Raw genomic sequence first — 21,138 nt, forward strand, 5'->3', positions numbered from 1 at the left:
CCTTTTAACCTGAACTTTTTGATACATATACCTGTGGTTTTCTTTTGCTTTTCTATTTTTAAAATTTTTTAAATTTAATTTTAGTTTAGTTTAGTTTATTATTTTTTATAATTTTATCTTTAATATTCATATAGAGTTAAACTTCAAGGTAATCACCTTTCCCCAATCAATGCTACCCCTATAGGTAAGCCAGTTTTTAATCCCCCTTTATCTTAAGAAAGCTGAGTCCTTTAACAAAGATACATCCAGGAAGAATCAAAATAACCTTCCTTGCCAACACTGAGAATTTAGAACCACTCTGCCATCTTTTTCATCTGCTAGTGTTTCTGTATATTATTGTCCTGATAATATATAAATTATCCTTGGGGTACTTTTTGATGAGGTTCTTTTGTTCATTTGTTTGTTTTTATATATTTATTATTTTATCTTGTCATCTGCTTTTATCAGTCTTTTTCTTTGTCTGTTTTTGTTTGTATACTGCATAAATCTTACCTTGGGGCCCATTTGGGCTGGGCCTTCTCTTTTATTTTATGTTTCTTTTTCTTTTTCCTGTCTCTCTCTCTGTTTTTTTTTTCTTTCTTTCATTCGGACAGGGACTCTTGATTGCTCAGAAGCATTCCAGGGTGAACCTTGCCTGCACCGTGGTCGATATATTCAGCTACATCCATTCAGTCATCTCTCACCAAAATGACTAGGAGGAGGAATACCCAACAGAAGAAAAATACAGAGGATGGGCATTCTGCAACAGAGCTAATGGCTATCAACATAGACAATATGTTAGAAAGGGAATTCAGGCTAACAATTATCCAGGCAATAGCTAGGTTGGAGAAAGCCATGGATGACCAAACGGAATTGCTTAGGGCAGAACTGAAAGCCACCAGGGATGATGTTAACAATGTTAGGGCAGAACTGAAAGCCACCAGGGATGAGGTTCACAATGCTCTCAATGAGTTCCAATCTAATCTAAATTCTCTCAAAGCTAGGGTAACTGAGACAGAAGATAGAATTAGTGATCTGGAGGACAAACAGATAGAGAGAAAGGATAAGGAGGAAGCCTGGAACAAACAGCCTAGAAGCCATGAAAGCAGAATCAGGGAAATAAATGATGCCATGAAACATTCCAAGGTCAGAATTATTGGAATCCCTGAAGGGGAGGAGAAAGAAAGAAGTCTAGAAGATATAGTGGAACAAGTTCTCCATGAAAATTTTCCCAATCTCATGAATGGAACCTGTGTTCATGTACTAGAGGCAGAACGGTCTCCCCCAAGTTTATAGATTCCCGAAAGTCCTCGAGACACCTAATAGTAAGAATGAGTAATTATAATTGTAGACAGGCCCTCTTAAAAACCACTAGGACAAAGAAATTCCTTATGTACAGAGGAAAGCCCATCTGAATAACGTCAGACCTGTCCACAGAAACCTGGCAAGCCAGAAAGGGCTGGCAAGATGTATTCAGGGCACTAAATGAGAAGAACATGAAACCAAGAATACTTTATCCAGCAAGACTGGATCCATTCAAAATGGGTGGAGAGATAAAGAGCTTCCAAGACTGGCAAGGTTTACAAGAGTATGCAACCACCAAGCTGACACTGCAGGATTTATTAAGGGGGGGGGGGGTTTCTATAAAAGAGTAAAAAACCAAGAATATAATTGAACAGAAATATATGAAGACAATCTATAGAAACAAAGACTTCACAGGTAACAGGATGTCAGCAAAAATGCATATCTCAATAATCACTCCCAATGTGAATGGCCTAAATGCGCCCATAAAAAGACACAGGGTTGCAGATTGGATAAAATGTCAGGACCCATCCATATGTTGCCTACAAGAGACCCATTTCAAACCTAAGGATAAACCCATACTGAAAGTGAAGGGATGGAGAAGGGTCTTTCATGCCAACGGGCCTCAAAAGAAGGCAGGGTTAGTGATTCTCATATCAGATAAATTAGATATTAAACCAGAGACTGTAGTCAGAGATACAGAAGGACACTACATCATTCTTAAAGTGACTATCCATCAAGAAGATCTAACAATTTAATGCCCCCAGTATGGGCGCAGCCAATTACATAAGACAACTGTTAATCAAGATAAAATGTCATATTGATATCAATACATTAATAGTAGGAGATCTTAACACACCACACTCAGTAACAGATCATCCAAGCAGAAAATCAACGACGAAACAAAAGCATTGAATGACACATTGGACCAGATGGATCTCATAGATATATACAGAACATTCCACCGTAAAAAAAACAACAGATTACTCATTCTTTTCAAGTGCACATGGAACCTTTTCCAGAATAGACCACATACTGCGTCACAAATCAGGACTCAACCGATACCAACAGACAGAGATTATTCCCTGCATATTCTAAGATCACAATCCTTGGAAACTAGAGGTCAACCACAAGGAACAGTTTGGAAAGAACTCAAATACCTGGAAGATAAACAGCACCTTGCTTAAGAATGCTTGGATTAGCTATATGCAGAAGAATGAAACGAGACCATTCTCTTACACCGTACAAAAAGATAAATTCAAAATGGATAAAAGACCACAACATGAGACAGGAATCCATCAGAATCCTAGAGGAGAACATAGGCAGTAACCTCCTCGATATGAGCCACAGCAACTTCTTTCAAGATATGTCTCCAAAGGCAAAGGCAACAAAAGTGAAAATGAACTTTTGGGACTTCATCAAGATCAAAAGCTTCTGCACAGCAAAGGAAACAGTCAAGAAAACAAAGAGGCAACCCACGGAATGGGATAAGATAATTGCAAATGACAGTACAGACAAAAGTTTGATATCCAAGATCTATAAAGAACTCCTCAAACTCAACACACACAAAACAGATAATCATGTCAAAAAATGGGCCGAAGGTATGAACAGACACTTCTCCAATGAAGACATACAAATGGCTATCAGACACATGAAAAAATGTTCATCATCACTAGCCATCAGGGAGATTAAAATTAAAACCACATTGAGGTACCACCTTACACCAGTTAGAATGGCCAAAATTAGCAAGACAGGAAACAACATGTGTTGGAGGGGATGTAGAGAAAGGGGAACCCTCTTCCACTGTTGGTGGGAATGCAAGTTGGTGCAGCCTCTTTGGAGAACAGTGTGGAGATTCCTCAAGAAATTAAAAATAGAGCTTCCCTATGACCCTGCCATTGCACTACTGGGTATTTACCCCAAAGATACAGATGGAGTGAAAAGAAGGGCCATCTCTACCCCAATGTTTATAGCAGCAATGTCCATGGTCGCCAAACTGTGGAAAGAACCAAGATGCCCTTCAACGGACGAATGGATAAGGAAGATGTGGTCCATATACACTATGGAGTATTATGCCTCCATCAGAATAGGATGAATACCCAACTTTTGTAGGAACATGGACGGGACTGGAAGAGATTATGCTGAGTGAAATAAGTGAAGCAGAGAGAGTCAATTATCATATGGTTTCACTTATTTGTGGAGTATAACAAATAGCATATAGGACAAGGGGAGTTAGAGAGGAGAAGGGAGTTGAGGGAAATTTTAAGGGAGGTGAACAATGAGAGACTATGGACTCTGAAAAACAATCTGAGGGTTTTGAAGGGGCATGGGCTGGGAGGTTGGGGGAACCAGGTGGTGGGTATTGGAGAGGGCACGGATTGCATGGAGCACTGGGTTTGGTGCAAAAACAGTGAATACTGTTATGCTGAAAAAAATAAAAATAAAAAATAAAAAAAGAAAAGTTTAACAAAGCTAGGAGCCAAGGTTTTGAAAAGTTAAGCAAAATTGACAAGGTGTGGGGAAGAAGGTGCAAATAAATAAAGAAGCAGTGGATGTCTGGGTGGCTCAATTAAGAGTCAGACTCTTGGTTCTCACTAAGGTGATGATCTCAGTATCCTGAGATCAACCCCCACTTCCATCTCCATGCTTAGCATGGAGTCTGCCTCTGTCTCCGTCTGTCCTCTTTGTCTCCTTTTTGAATGAATAATCTTCAAAAAAATTCGTAAAGTTTTTTTTTTTTTTTTTGTAAGTTGCCAAAGTTGGTATCTTACCACCTATACCATAGAAATAAAAGAATCATAGAGACCACTATGAACAATTTACTCTGAAAAAATGGCAACCAAGAATACATAGATATATCCCTAGAAACATTTAACCTACCACGAATCAGTCAGGTAAAAATAGGAAATATGAATAAACCAATAATTAGTAAGGTGATTAAATCAGTAATCATGTATCTCCCAGCAAAGAAAATAAATACAGGGCCAGAGAGCTTCGCAGGTGTATTCTAGTACTCATTTAAAGAATAATTAATGAAAATAATTCTCAAGACTTTCCAGAAACTTAGAGAGGAGAGCCCATTCTCTAACTCATTTTACAGGACCAGCATTACCCTAATACCAAAGCCAGAAAATGTCTATACAAAAAAATAGAACTATAGGCCAATATCCCTGATAAACATACACATATTTTTCAAAAAAAATTAGCAAACTGAATTAAACAACACATTGAAAAGATTATGTCATGATCAACTGGTACTTATCCCTGGGACACAAGGATAGTTCAACACAAGCAAGTCAAAAAGTGTAATACAGCTCATTAATAGAATGAAATATAACAATCTTATGATCATCTCAATGCATGCAGAAAAGGTTTTGACAAAAACAACATACTTTCATGAGTTAAAAATATCTTCAACAAACTAGGTATAGGAGGAACATACCTCAACATAAAAGAAGACCATATATGACAAACCCACAATAACGTCATACTCAAATGGTTAATGGCTAAAAAACTTTTACTCTAAGATCAGTAACAAGACAAGGTGTCCACTCTCACCATTTCTATCCAACGTAATACTGCAGGTCCTAGCCAGAGCAATCAGGGTAGATAAAGAAATAAAAGGCATCCACATCAGAAAGAAGTAAGAAAGGAAGGAAGGAAGGAAGGAAAGAAGGAAGGAGAGAGGGATACAGAAAATGAAAGAAAGAAAGAAAGAAAGAAGAGAAAAAAGGAAAGAAGGAAGGAAGGAAGGAAGACAGAGAAAGAAAGAAAAAGAAAGACAAAGAGAGGAAGGAAAGAAGGAAAGGGAAGGAAAGGGAAGGAAAGGAAAGGAAAGGAAAGGAAAGGAAGAGAGAAAAAAAGGAAGAGAGAGGTAAAATTGTCTTTATTTACAGATGATAGGAACTAAATATTAAAATAATGCAGACTTAACCCTTAACAACACAGTCTCCATGATAAGCCCCTAGTCATGTGTAGAATTTTTGAATTACTGTAATAGTTGTTGTACTGTTGTACTGACTATACTGTTCTGTATGTTGATTTTATGTCTTGCACCAATGAAACTATATGGAATTGAAAATGACACTTGTGGTAGACCTTTTTGCAGAGATGGCTGCCATTCACTACTTATCACTGAATCCATGTACTTTGCAAGGTGAATGTGAAGCTCCTTACATTGAGAGGTAGAATATATTTTTTCCACCTTTGAATCTGGACTGAACGTAACATTTTATTTGCCTTGCCTAATAATGTATGATGAAAATGACTGTGTTTCAAGGGGCGGTGGTGTGTTTCTGCTGTTCTCTTTTAACCCTTCCTCTGCCATGTAAATAAATCTAGGCTATTCTGCTGTAGGAGGAGAAATAATGTGAGGCAGAACCCAGTTGCTCTCACAATGGCCAAACTAAACCAGCATACCACCAGCAAGCACCCCAAATGTGAGAACATGGACAGAATTAGCAGAGTATTTTTAGCGGGCCCACAGCTGACAGCATGCTCATGAAGAGACCAGGAGAGACAGAAAGACTTTTCCAGCTTAGACTCCCATAAAATTAAAAAAATATATATATCATATATTGTTTCATTTTGGCTTGGCTTATTATGCAGCAATAGCTGACTGATTCAATAATCAATGTAAACAGAACTGAGAATATTAATAATCTACTGCTTCTTATTTTTGATATTTGTTCTGATATTTGATAGGAGTATGCATAATGGCCTGGTTATTCATATTTATTTCAGATAACTATACTAAAAATTATTACTATTGAGATTCTTTTCTAGGTTACTGGTAGAAGTTGGAAAGACCTGTGTGTTTTTGCAGGAATAATTTGTGGGAACTTCAGTCACAAGTTTTCATTCCCAGACATTTATGAGCAGAAATTCCAGCTCTTTCCTGAGTCATCTTAGATCATAGTATTGGAGAGAGTTTATAATATAACAAAGAAATCAATGACAGAGTAAATACACTTATTGTTCACTCACAATACAACATTTATGACAACATTTCTAAAAGGGAAGAATTTAAGTTTAGGGCAATAGAGGGAGTAACATTTGTAGGTAGCACTGGAAATTTTCAAATGGAAATCATCCAATTAAATAATATAAAATCTGCTACCAAATTCTTCACTCCAGTTAAACAAACAAACAAACAAAACCACCTCTAAACATGGATACCAAAAATCCCACATTTGAGTAGATGAGTAGATGAACATCACTGAAGACAGGTTTTCTGCAATAAAATATGGTGTGATAGAAAATTTTACTGCATCATATTTCAGGATTTCTCTGATACTGAGCCACATTTAGTCACTTCATTTATGTAAATTTGTCTTTCTGTAGATTACACTTGAAGGCTGTTTTTGTTTGTTTGCTTTTAAGATTTTATTTATTTATTTATTTGACACAGAGAGAGAGAGAGAGCACAAGATGGGGAATAGCAGGCAGAAAGAGAGGGAGAAACAGGCTCCCCACAGAGCAGGGGGAGTCCGATGTGGGACTCGATCCCAGGACCCCAGAATCATGACTGAGCCACCCAGGTGCCACTTGAGGGGTGTTTGCATAAGCATTTTTTTGTCTTATTATTCTGTGCCTGAGATACTGTGTATGCTGAGCTAATAAGAGAACAAGATCCTCTTGAGAATCATGAAGCCCCATGACTAGCTACAAAACAAACTAGTAGGTTAAAGTCTATATTATCAGGAAAAACATTTAAGGTAATATAGTAGAAAGGAATGGGAGACAGAGAGTGAAAAACTGTGATCTCATAATTTCCTCTACAATAATATTATAAAAATGGCCTCAGTTGCCAAATGTAGTTTATTTCATCAAACTATAACAGTTTATCACCCTATGAGGCATGTATGAATCCCTAAATTGTTTCTGATTCAAGGTTGAACCAACTTCGGAAATTAAGAAAACAACAGGAAAAATTGTTGGCTATCATAAAGAGCAGAAAGTTTAATAAAGCAGTTGAACTTCAGAAAAATTTGAGACTCTAGGATATAAATAGAGGGATTAAGTTCATCTTTCAGGATCTGATTAACGAATCACAATTTCTGGCTGTTAAGCATTAAGGCTGAAATCACAGGTATTTCTTTAAAAATGGCCCTTTAATGACTTCACCCTGAAAAGTACATTTAGAGCCTAGTTTATGTCTTTGTTCCTTAGGCTGTAGATGAAGAGGTTCAGTGCGAGAGTGACCACTGTGTATATCACTGAGGCCACTGCACTTGAATGGGGACTCTGGGTCTGGGTAGCAGCAGAGCTAAGGTACACTCCCAGGCTCAAACAATAAAATAAAGAGACAGCTGAAGGGTGAGATGCAAAGGTGGAAAATGCTTTGTACTTTCAGCTGTTGAGATCTGATATATGGAGGAAACTATCTTAAAATAAGAGTAAAGAATCCCAGCAAGAGGACCACCACCCAGCAGGATAGCTGCAAAATAAATCACCACTTTATTCAGAAAGGTATCAGAACAGACAAGTTGGATCATCTTATTGAGTTCACAGAAGAAATGGGGAATTTCCAAGACTGTGCAGAAAGACAGCCACAACACCATTAAGTTTTCTATCAAAGAATGAAGGATGCTTATGATCCAGGACACCAGAACCAGCAGTCCACAGAGCTGAGGGTTCATGATGACCATGTAGTGTAGGGGGCGACAGATGGTCACAAAATGGTCATAGGCCATCACAAGCAGAAGGAAGTTGTTCAAGCCTACAAAAGATATGAGAACATTCATCGGCATGATGCAGCCTTCATAAGTTATGACTTGGCTCTGACTCCGGATGTTCCACAGCATCTTGAAGATGGAGGTGGAGGTGAAACAGATGCCTACAAAGGACAAGTTGATAAGGAAGAAGTACATGGGTTTGTGGAGGTGGGAGTCAGAGCTGATCACCAGGATGATAAGCTGGTTCCCAAGTATGGTGACCAGGTACATGGAGAGGAAAAGCCCGAAGAGTAAGGACTGCAAATTTGGTTCCTCTGAAGGTCCCAGAAGAAGAATTTCTGAAATTTGTGTATCATTCTCTAGTTCCATGTCATTGATGTGACCAGAAAAATAGACAAAGAACATGACACAATCATGCATTATTAACCTGGCAGGTGCATTATTATTTTCAGCACTCAAGAAATTACTGTTTCTATTTAGGTATGGAACATGATAAAAACACTAAAAATTAGGAACAGAAGGAAACTATCTCAACATAAAGCCATTTATGAAAACCCACAACAAACATGATACTCGATGGGAATACAGTGAACATTTTTCCTCTTTGATCAGGAACAAGACAAGGATGCTCAGTTTCACAAGTTCAAATCAACATAAAACTGAAACTTCTTCCCAGAGCAATTAAGGAAAAATAAATAAAAGGTATCCAAAATGGAAAGGAAGAAATAAACTTGTGTGTGCAGACAGTATGATCTTATATGTAGAGAATCCTAAAGTTGCCACAAAAACACGAATAGAACTAATAAACTAATTAGCCAAGTCACTGGATACAAAGCCAACCCTCAAAAAATCAGTTGCATTTCTACATATGAACAGTGAACATCTGAAAAGGAAATAAAATAATTGCATTTACATGACATCCAAAAGATTGAGACTATCACCTCACACCAGTCAGAATGACTAATACAAAAGATAAGAAGTAACAAGTGTTGGTAAAGATGTGGAGAAGAGGGAACACTCGTGCACTGTTGGTGGGAATGCAAACTGGTTCAGCTACTGTGGAAAACAGTATGGAGATTCCTCAAAAAATTAAAAGTCAAACCACCTCCTGGTCAAGTAATTCTGCTTCCCAAAGAAGACAAAAACACTAATTTGAAAATATATATACACCCAATGTTTATTGCAGCATTGTTTACAATAACCAAGATATGGAAGCAGCCAAGGGTCCAGTGACAGATGAATGGATAAAGATGATTGGTTTGTATGTATACATACAGCAGAATACAGCCATATAAAAGAATGAGATCTTGCTTTTAGAAAAAACATGGATGGATCCAGAGGTATATTAAGTGAAATAAATCAGACAAAGACAAATACCATATGATCTCGTTTATATGTGTAATCTAAAAAACAGAGCAAATGAACAGACAAATACAAAGAAAAAACTGGTACTTACCAGAGGGTAGGTGCTGAGGGAGTAGATATTGGGTATTAAGAGGTACAAATGAGATATTGCCATTTGCAACAACATGGATGAATCTAGAGGATACAATCTTAAGTACTATAAGATGCTTAGATTTGGAGCATGCATGGTATCTAGTGACACATTCCCTATCTAATAGTCTAAAGTGTCTAGACATTGCTCAATGTCCCTGGGAGGAGAAAATTGCCCCCAGTGGAGAATCAGCATTTTAACTCAATCTCAAAATATTTTTATATAGTTGATATAATAGTAATTTAATGATAAAGAATATGAAAAATCCTCAAAATTGTGAATGACTCAGCCACACCCTGAAATATTATGCAATCACTGAAATAATGAATTATCATTATACTGGTTGATGCAGACAAAACTGTAAGGTACTACAGAGGGAAAAAGCTACCAAAAACAAAAACAAACAAAACCAAAAAACTTTGTACCAGAGTTAAAGACTATTTACAATGAGCATAAGATTATATGTAAGAACTTGTATAAAAGTGTATGAATATTTGTGTGTGCATAATATAGAATGTAAGTTTTAAAAAGAAACTAACTGCTTATGGAACAAAGAATAGCAATAGGAATGAGAATAGATTAGGTATGGAGCTATCTCAAATAAGAGTCTGAAACATAAAGACAATCTAAAATTAACTTTATAAGGGGTCACCAAATATTATTAATATAATGACATCAACATGGGTCACTAACTCGACAATTAAAGTGCTAAAGACTTGAAAACGGTGGGGGGTGGCTGTCTCAATGGTAGAGCATGTGGCTTTTGATTTTGAGGTTATGAATTTGAGTCCCATGTAGGGGTAGAGATTATTTTTAAAAAATTTAGAAAAAAAAGAGTATAACAAAAAGTCTTTTAAAAAGTGGGGAGGATATGGTCCATTTATACAATGGAATGTTACACAGCCATCAGAAATGATGCATACCCAACATTTATATCAACATGGACGGGACTGGAGGAGATTATGCTGAGTGAAATAAGTCAAGCAGAGAAAGTCCATTATCATATGGTTCCACTTACTTGTGGAGCATAAGGAATAAAACAGAGGACATTAGGAGAAGGAAAGGAAAAGTGAATTGGAGGAAATCAGAGGGGAAATGAAGAATGAGGGACTGTGGACTCCAGGAAACAAACTGAGGGTTTTAGAGGGGAGGGGGCGTGGGAGGGTGGGTGAGCCCGGTGGTGTGTATTAAGGAGGGCATGTATTGCATTGAGCACTGGGTGTGGTGCATAAACAATGAATCTTGGAACACTGAAAAATAAAATGAAATAAAATAAAATTTTTTTTAAAAGTGGGGATGAAGCATTATCTAACATTATAATTTCATCTTATATAAAGATGTATGAATTCATATTTGTTTAGGAAGAAAAGGTGAGCATAAGTCAAATTATAAAGAAATCTTCGACAAAACAGGAAAAAATATACAGTGGAAAAAAGTCTCTTCAATAAATGGTGCTGGGTAAACTGGAGAGCTACATGTAAAAGAATGAAACTCGACCATTCTCTTACACCATACACAAAGATAAACTCAAAATGGATAAAAGACCTCAATGTGAGACAGGAATCCATCAGAATCCTAGAGGAGAACATAGGCAGTAAGCTCTTCGATATCAGCTACAGCAACTTCTTTCAAGATATGTCTCCAAAGGCAAAGGAAACAAAAGCCAAAATAAACTTTTGGGACTTCATCAAAACCAAAAGCTTCTGCACAGCAAAGGAAACAGTCAACAAAACAAAGAGGCAACCCACGGAATGGGAGAAGATATTTGCAAATGACAGTACAGACAAAAGGTTGATATCCAGGATCTATAAAGAACTCCTCCAACTCAACACACACAAAAGAGATACTCATGTCAAAAAATGGGCATAAGATATGAACAGACACTTCTCCAACGAAGACATACAAATGGCTATCAGACACATGAAAAAATGTTCATTATCACTAGCCATCAGGGAGATTCATATTAAAACCACATTGAGAAATCACCTTACACCAGTTAGAATGGCCAAAATTAGCAAGACAGGAAACAACATGTGTTGGAGGGGATGTGGAGAAAGGGGAACCCTCTTCCACTGTTGGTGGGAATGCAAGTTGGTGCAGCCTCTTTGGAGAACAGTGTGGAGATTCCTCAAGAAATTAAAAATAGAGCTTCCCTATGACCCTGCCATTGCACTACTGGGTGTTTACCCCAAAGATACAGATGGAGTGAAAAGAAGGGCCATCTGTACCCCAATGTTTATAGCAGCAATGGCCACGGTCGCCAAACTGTGGAAAGAACCAAGATGCCCTTCAACGGACGAATGGATAAGGAAGTTGTGGTCCATATACACTATGGAGTATTATGCCTCCATCAGAAAGGATGAATCCCCAACTTTTGTAGCAACATGGACGGGACTGGAAGAGATTATGCTGAGTGAAATAAGTGAAGCAGAGAGAGTCAATTATCATATGGTTTCACTTGTTTGTGGAACATAACAAATAGCATGGAGGACATGGGGAGTTAGGAGAAGGGAGTTGGGGGAAATTGGAAGGGAAGGTGAACAATGAGAGACTGTGGACTCTGATAAACAATCTGAAGGGTTTGAAGAGGTGGGGGGGTGGGAGGTTGGGGGAACCAGGTGGTGGGTATTAGAGAGGGCATGGATTGCATGGAGCACTGTGTGTGGTACAAAAACAGTGAATACTGTTATGTTGAAAATAAATTAAAAAAATGATAAAAAAAAGAAGGAAGAGAAAAATGAAGGGGGAGAAATCAGAGGAGGAGATGAACCATGAGAAACTATTGACTCTGGGAATCAAACTAAGGATTTTAGAAGGGAGATGGGTGGAGGGAGAGGTGAGCTTGGTTACAGATAGTAAGGAAGGGACAAATATTGGAGAACTGGGTGTTATACACAAACAATGAATCATGGGTCACTACATCAAAATCTAATGATATACTGTATGGTGACTAACACAACATAATGGGGAAAAAAGAACTGAGAATATAATTGATGGATTCTAGGGCATGGTTTCCATATATTTCTAGTTTGCTGGGCTGGAATATCGCTGATGTAAATTCTAAGAAAATTTTAAAAGATTCCAATAATTCTGACTTTGGAACATTTCATGGCGTCATTTATTTCCCTGATTCTGTTTTCAAGGTTTCTAAGCTGTTTGTTCCAGGCTTCCTCTTGATCCTTTCTCTCTGTTTGTCCTCCAGATCACTAATTCTATCTTCTGTCTCAGTTACCCCAGCTTTGAGAGAATTTAGATTAGATGGGAACTCATTGAGAGCATTGTGAACCTCAGCTCTGGTAGCTTTTAGCTCTGCCCTAACATTGTGAACATCCTGTCTGGTCGCTTTTAGCTCGGCCCTAATCAATTCCATTTGTTCATCCGTGGCTTTCTCCAACCTAGCTATTGCCTGGATAATTGTTAGCCTGAATTCTCTTTCTGACATATTGTCTATGTTGATAGCTGTTAACTCTGTTGCAGAAGGTCCATCCTCTGTATTTTTCTTCTGTTGGGCATTCCTCCTCCTAGTTTTATTTTGGTGAGAGATGACTGAACAGAAAGAAGCGTAAAACTATAGAAAATACATAGAACAGATATCCATATTACAAAAAATAAAATGTAGACATGAAAAAAGATATTTTAAAGCAATTAGAATAAAAATACCTAAGATGCAAAAAGATCTAAGCATGGAAACCAAAAACATAGGAAGAATACATGCTGATGTACTAAACTTTGTAACAACCCAATGAAGTGAAATTATAATATTAAGGAAACCTTAATCAGTCTCACTGTAGGCTGTGATTTATTTCTAAGGCTGCAGCCCCCCAGGGACAGGACACTTCTTAGCTGGAGTGCTGACTTCTAGAAGTGGGCATTTATATTTTAGGCATTAAACTGTTATAATAAGATTTGACTGGAGGCAACATAACCTGATGCCTGAGAGAGCCTCAGAATCAGGCAGCCCTCCATAGACCTCAGAAGGTGTGAGCCTTTTCACCACAGCCTTGACCTTCAGTGAGTCAGCTACATACCATAAGCTCTACCTTCCCCTCCATAATAAACAGGGAATGATACTAATCACATGAGTATTTTTGGAAAACTTACATGAAAAAATGTGTATAAACACTTTAAGCAGTGCTGGAAGACTGCTATCATTATTTTCTGTTATCAAGATCCATATCAATAACCAAATTACTTGGGCATCTGGGTGGCTCAGTCAGTTAAACCTCTGCATTCAGCTCACAATATGATACAGGGCCCTGTGGAGGTCCTGCTTAGCAGGTAGTCTGCTCCTCCCTCTTCCTCTCCTCCACCGTGTGCAGTATCTCTCTCAAATAAATAAATAAAATCTTAAAACAAAACAAAACAAAACATAACCCCAACAAATTTCTTTTCTAGTTCAAAAGATTTCATTAAATCTGTGCATTTTTTTTCTGGTACTGACTGTATTTAACAACCCACCCATCCATTTTTCACTCAACAAATTCTCACTGAACATAAACTCCATACTGAGAACTGTACTAGGCACTGCACTTTCAAAGATAGGTAAGAGACAGTTCTGAACTTTAAGGAATCTATATTGTGGACAGCTGAGAAATTTAGTAAAATTGATGTCACTGGAAGGAAAGTGAATCATATCAGGGGAGTCAATAAAGGGAGGGAGGCAAATTTTTGAGTTGATTCACATGACTGGAGAAAACATCTCTGTAAATGAGTTTTTAGGACATTTCCAAAATAGGCACATATCCTTCACTCAGTATATATATAAAATACATGAGATTTGACTTATTGTTTTAAGAAATCCAAGCCATTACCAAAGATTACCGAGAAAATACCAGCGTGTATTCACACCAAGTGAAATGACTGGTTATAAAGTCAAAACAGGAACTCAGGTTATAACCTGAAGAAAAATAGCCTTCCTTGACTAGAACTGCTTTACAATGTGTACACCTGGAGAAAAAATAAAAATATTAGATGAAGAAAGCCAGGATCTCTGGAGGCCCAGTTACTCAGGAGAGTCCTATAATAGTTCTGATACTGAGAGGAAACATCCTATCAAGGAGCCTATTCAAGGCCCCCTTCACTTTCCTGTTCCTCGTGCTGTAGATGAAAGGGTTCTTCATGGGGATGACAATGGTGTACATCACCGAGGTCACCAGACTCATTCTTGTAGATGAAGTTGCTGTATAACTTAGGTCCACTCCAAGGCCAGTGCCATAGAACAAGGAGACCACTGAGAGGTGAGACCTGCATCTAGAAATGGCTTTGTATTTTCCTGCAGCTGAGGAAGTACTGGGTATGGAAGAAACAATTTGATTGTAAAAAAAAAGTATTCCTTAGAAAGGAATCATGGCCAGAACACAAGTTGCAGAATACAACACTATGTTATTGATGAGGGTCTCAGAACAGGCAAGCTTCAGGATTTCAGGAAGATCACAAAAAACTGTCATATTTCCATGATTGTGCAGAAGGACAGCCTCAAAAGTGTCAAGGTCTTCAGCAGGGAGCATGTGACACCAGTACTGCAAAGCCAGCAGCCCACAGAGATGGGGGTTCATGATGACCTGGTGGTGCAGGGGGTTGTCAGATGGCCACATGGTAGTCATAGGACATCATGATCAGGAGCAAGGCATCCAAACTCACATGCAAAAAAAAATGTCTGGCTGAGTCATCATATGTTTTGGCTTTGCTGTGAGCTAAGATGTAAGCAGCATCTTAGGGACAGTGGTAGAAGTGAAACAGATGTCAGCAGAGGACAAGTTGGAGAGGAAGAAGTACATGGGTGTGTGGAGGTGGTGGTCTGAGCAGATGGCCAGGATGATGAGTAGGTTCCCAGTGAACATGACTAAGTACATGAACAGGAACAGCCCAAAGAGCATAAACTGAACCTCCAATGTCACTGAAAACTCCAGAAGGAGAAATGCTGAAGCATGGGTTTGATTTCCTGATTCCTTGTGGGTGGAATGACTAGAAGGAACAAGGAAAAAAAATCAACATTCAATTACCATCACATTGACAGAACAGAAATGTATTTGCCTTTAACTTTCAGCAAATGGATTAATAATGTATTACCCTGTTATAATTGCCTCAGTTGGGGAATTTGAAATGCTTCCATCCTTCCCTCTTCTGCCACTACTATCTGGAAATGTAGTCTTGGTTCTAAGGCAGTTGTGCCCATTATAGCTCAGCTACTCAGTATGGTCCATGAACCAGAGAGAGCAGCATTGCCCAGAGCTTCTTTGAATGCAGAGTTCCTGGACACATTCAGACCTGCTGAATCTGAATCGACATTGTGACAAGATCCTGGGAATTCCCCTGTTCAATCATGACTGAATAGTACTGGTCTAGGTCATCTCTGGCTTTCAGTCCTTCACCTTTTATCACTTCACTTTTATTTTCCTCTACATCTTCCCTCAAACAACCTTACTTCATATGTAGGCAAAAATAGGGTCTTGATAATTAGGGCTATTTTCTTCATCTTTTTGGAGGCAACAATTTGCATACTTTGGTCTTCATTATTCCAAACACTGTGTATGAATCCTACCTTTACTTTTTCAAAGCAAATATCTATGACTTTCACAATAATTTGCACTGCTTACATGACCAGATTACATTATTTTGCATGTTCATTTTGTGACACTATTCTATGTAATTGGAAAGCCTGCCATTCTTCCGTCTTTAATCTTTGAGTAGAATATGTTTAAGCATCATTTTTAAAAGTAAATAAATTAGCTTATTACACTGATGTTATATTAGGGCATGGTTTACTTTTAAGGTTAGGATTCCAAATTCTGCACATTTAATGACTCCAAGTCAAGGCTCTTCTCACTGTGTGTGGCTGCCTCAGGAAGTGCTTCACAAAAAAGAGGAAAGGCTAATGTTGGACTAAAGCAGAACCAGAGAGGTGAGCATACATAAGGAGGAGAGGGTCCTTGCAATGATGCTCTGAGGAGATAAGCAAGAAAACTGAGATGTAGTAAGGAGTAGGAATTCTCTTCAGACATGAAATGTGCAAAATTCTGAACCAATCCCATTTCAGTATCTCATCAACCTGACTGTTACCCCAGAAGACATGTTTTTGTTTGTTTGTTTGTTTGTTTGTTTTCTGACTATATACCCAGGTAGGCTATTCATAACATTCCTTTCTCATGGGAAAGTGTACGTCCTGTTTTTTCTTGTTTTTGTTGTGTATATTTGAGTATAGCTGACACACATTGTCACACTAGTTTCAAATATACAAGGGAGGGATTTGACAAGTTTATACACTATGTTATGTTCACCCCAAGTGTAGCTACCATCTGTACATAGCTGTTACAGTATCATTGACTACATTCCTTATGCTTTGCCTTTTACTCTCATGAGTTATTCCTTCCATTCCGTGTCTCTTTTACCCACTCTGCCCATCCCACCACACTCCTCTCTCTAAAAACCATCAGTTTGTTCTCTGTATTTATAGGTCTGATTCTGTTTTTTGCTCATTATATTTTTCAGATTCCACTAATAAGGGGAATCATAGGTATTTGTCTTTCTCAGCCTGACTTATTTCACTTAGCATAATATCCTCTAGGTCCATCGATGTTGTCTCAAATGGCATGATCTCATTATTTGCTATGGCTGAGAAATATTTCTATGTGTTGGGGGGGTGTACCACATTTTCCTTAACCATTCACCTATTGATAGACATTTAGGTTTCTTCCATATCTTCCATATCTTGGCTTATAAATAAGTAAACATAGGGTTACATATACTTTATTCTCAACTTATTGTTTTTGTTTTCTTTGAAAACAGTCATGGAATCATTGGATCTAATGGTAGTTCTATTTTTAACTTTGTGAGGCATGCCCATAATGTTTTCTGAGAGACTGCACTAGTATAAATTCACAAGAGCAGTGCAGGAGGACTCCCCTTTCTCCACACTCTTCACAGCACCTGTTGTTTATTGTATTGCTGATTTTAGCCATTTTGACAAGTATGAAGTGATCTCTCATTGTGGTTTTGATTTGCATTTCCCTCAGGATGAGTGATGTTGAACATCTTTTCATGTGTCTATTGTCTATATGTATGTCTTCCTTAGAGAAATGTCTTCTCAAATTCACTGCCCATTTTTTAATTATATTTTTATGAGGTTTTATTTTTATTGGGTTTTGTGAGTTCTTTATACATTCTAGATATTAACTCTTTATCAGAGATATCATTTGCAAATATCTTCTCCCATTCAGTAGCTTGTCTTTTTGTTTTATTGTTTCCTTTGCTATGTAAGGGCATTTAATTTTGATGTTGTCCCAATGGTTAATTTTTGCTTTTGTTTCCATAACCTTAAGAGACTTATCTAGAAAAATGTTGCTGTGGTCGATTCAAAGAAATTACTGCTTTTGCTTTCTTCTAGGATTTTATGTTTTCATGTCTCACATTTAGATCTTTAATCCATTTTGAGTTTATGTATGTGTATGTAATTAGAGAGTGGTCCAATTCCATTTTTTATGTAGCTACCCAATTGTCCCAACACCATTTAGTAAAAAGGTGGTCTTCTCCCCATATTCTTGCCTCTGTTGTCATAGACTAATTGACCATATAATCATGAGCTTCATTTTTTTATAATTTCTTTTCACTGTTCCAGAATTAATTGTTTATGCACCACACCCAGTGCTCCATGCAATACGTGCCCTCCATAATACCCACCAAACATGGGCTTCTATCTGGGATCTCTAGTCTGTTCCATTGTTTCTATTTTTGTGCCAGTCCCATGCTGTTTTGTTTACTACAACTTTTTTTTAAAATTTTTTAATTTTTTATTTCTTTACAGTGTAACAGTATTCACTGTTTTTGCACCACACCCAGTGCTCTATGCAATCCGTATGCTCTCTAATACCCACCACCTGGTTCCCCCAACCTCCCACCACGCGCCTCTTCAAAACCCTCATTGTTTTCAGAGTCCATAGTCTCTCATGGTTCACCTCCTGTCCAATTTCCCTCAACTCCCTTCTCCTCTCCATCTCCCCTTGTCCTCCATACTATTTGTTATGCTCCACAAAGGGGTAAAACCATATGAAAATCGACTCTCTCTGCTTCACTTATTTCACTCAGCATAATCTCTTCCAGTCTCTTCCATGTTGCTACAAAAGTTGGGTATTCATCCTTTCTGATGGAGGCATAATGCTCCATAGTGTATATGGACCACATCTTCCTTATCCATTTGTCTGTTGAAGGGCATCTTGGTTGTTTCCACAATTTGGCGACTGTGGCCATTGCTGCTATAAACATTGGGGTACAGATGGCCCTTCTTTTCACTCCATCTGTATCTTTGGGGGTAAATACCCAGTAGTGCAATTGCAGGGTCATAGGGAAGTTCTATATTTAATTTCTTGAGGAATCTCCACACTGTTCTCCAAAGTGCTGCACCAACTTGCATTCCCACCAACAGTGGAAGAGGGTTCCCCTTTCTCCACATCCCCTCCAACACATGTTGTTTCCTATCTTGCTAATTTTGGCCATTCTAACTGGTGTGAGGTGATTTCTCAATGTGGTTTTAATTTGAATCTCCCTGATGGCTAGTGATGATGAACATTTTTCCATGTGTCTGATAGCTATTTGTATGTCTTCACTGGAGAAGTGTCTGTTCATATCTTATGCCCATTTTTTGACATGAGTATCTCTTTTGTGTGTGTTGAGTTGGAGGTGTTCTTTATAGATCCTGGATATCAACCTTTTGTCTGTACTGTCATTTGCAAATATCTTCTCCCATTCCGTGGGTTGCCTCTTTGTTTTCTTGACTGTTTCCTTTTCTGTGCAGAAGCTTTTGATCTTGAAGTCCCAAAAATTCATTTTCACTTTTGTTTCCTTTTCCTTTGGAGACATATCTTGAGACAAGTTGCTATGGCTGATATTGAAGAGGTTACTGCCTATGTTCTCCTCTAGGATTCTGATGGATTCCTGTCTCACATTGAGGTCTTTTATCCATTTTGAGTTTATCTTTGTGTACGGTGTAAGAAAATGGTCGAGTTTCATTCTTCTATGTTTAGCTGTCCAGTTTTCCCAGCACCATTTATTGAAGAGACTGTCTTTTTTCCACTGTATATTTTTTCCTGTTTTGTTGAATATTATTTGACCGTAGAGTTGAGGGTCCATATCTAGACTCTTTACTCTATTCCACTGGTCTATGTGTCTGTTTTTATGGCAGTACCATGCTGTCTTGGTGATCACAGCTTTGTAGTAAAGCTTGAAATCAGGTAACGTGATGCTCCCAGTTTTATTTTTGTTTTTCAACATTTCCTTAGTGATTCGGGGTCTCTTCTGATTCCATACAAATTTTTGGATTATTTGCTCCAGCTCTTTGAAAAATACCAGTGTAATTTTGATTGGAATGGCATTAAAAGTATAGATTGCTCTAGGCAGTATAGACATTTTAACAATGTTTATTCTTCCGATCCAAGAGCTCTTCCATCTTTTCGTGTCTTCTTCAATTTCTTTCATGAGCATTCTGTAGTCCTTGAGTACAGATCATCTACCTCTTTGGTTAGGTTTATTCCCAGGTATCTTATGGTTCTTGGTGCTATAGTAGATGGAATTGACTCTCTAATTTACCTTTCTGTATTTTCATTGTTAGTGTATATCAAAGCCACTGATTTCTGTACATTGACTTTGTATCCTGCCATGTTGCTGAATTGTTGTATGAGTTCTCGTAGTTTGGGGTGGAGTCTTTTGGGTTTTCCATATAAAGAATCATGTCATCTGCGAAGAGAGAGAGTTTGACTTCTTCATTGCCAATTTGGATGCCTTTTATTTGTCTTTGTTGTCTGATTGCTGTTGCTAGGACTTCTAACACTATGTTGAACAGGAGTGATGAGAGTGGGCATCCTTGTTGTGTTCCTGATCTCAAAGAGAAAGCTGCAAGCTTTTTCCCATTGAGGATGATATTTGCTGTGGTTCTTTCATAGATAGATTTTAGGAAGTTCAGGAATGTTCCCTCTATCCCTAGACTTTGAAGCGTTTTAATCAGGAACGGATGCTGGATTTTGTCAAATGCTTTTTCTGCATCAATTGAGAGGACCATGTGGTTCTTCTCTCTTCTCTTATTAATTTGTTCTGTCACATTGATTGATCTGCAAATGTTGAACCATCCTTGTAGCCCAGGAATGAGTCCCACCTGGTCATGGTGGATAATCTTTTGAATGTGCTGTTGGATCCTATTTGCTAGGATCTTGTTGAGAATCTTAGCATCCATATTCATCAGGGATTTTGGTCTGAAATTATCCTTTTTGGTAGGGTCTTTGCCTGGTTTGGGGATCAGGGTAATGCTGGCTTCATAGAAAGAGTCTGGAAGTTTTCCTTCTGCTTCAATTTTTTGAAACAGCTTCAGGAGAATAGGTGTTATTTCTTCTTTGAAAGTTTGGTAGAATTCCCCAGGGAATTTGTCAGGTCCTGGGCTCTTCTTTTTTGGGAGGTTTTTGATCACTGCTTCAATCTCATTACTAGATATCGGACTATTCAGGTTATCAGTTTCTTCCTGGTTCAATTTTGGGAGTTTATAGTTTTCCAGGAATGCATCCATTTCATCTAGGTTGCTTAGCTTATTGGCATATAACTGTCGATAATAACTTCTGATGATTGTTTCTACTTCCTTGGTGTTAGTTGTGATCTCTCCCTTTTCATTCACAATTTTATGAATTTGGGCTTTCTCTCTTTTCTTTT

General features: G+C 38.0%; 2 pseudogenes; both read right to left on the reverse strand.

Annotated features, from left to right (window-relative positions):
- Positions 1 to 7,380: 7,380 nt before the first annotated feature.
- Positions 7,381 to 8,327, reverse strand: LOC116882858 (annotated as a pseudogene).
- A 6,132-nt stretch (positions 8,328 to 14,459) lies between these two features.
- Positions 14,460 to 16,825, reverse strand: LOC116882859 (annotated as a pseudogene).
- Between the last annotated feature and the right edge of the window lie 4,313 nt (positions 16,826 to 21,138).

Source organism: Lontra canadensis, unplaced genomic scaffold (genome assembly GCF_010015895.1).
Source record: "Lontra canadensis isolate GAN:19392208 unplaced genomic scaffold, GSC_riverotter_1.0 scaffold88, whole genome shotgun sequence".
NCBI classification, from domain to species: domain Eukaryota; kingdom Metazoa; phylum Chordata; class Mammalia; order Carnivora; family Mustelidae; genus Lontra; species Lontra canadensis.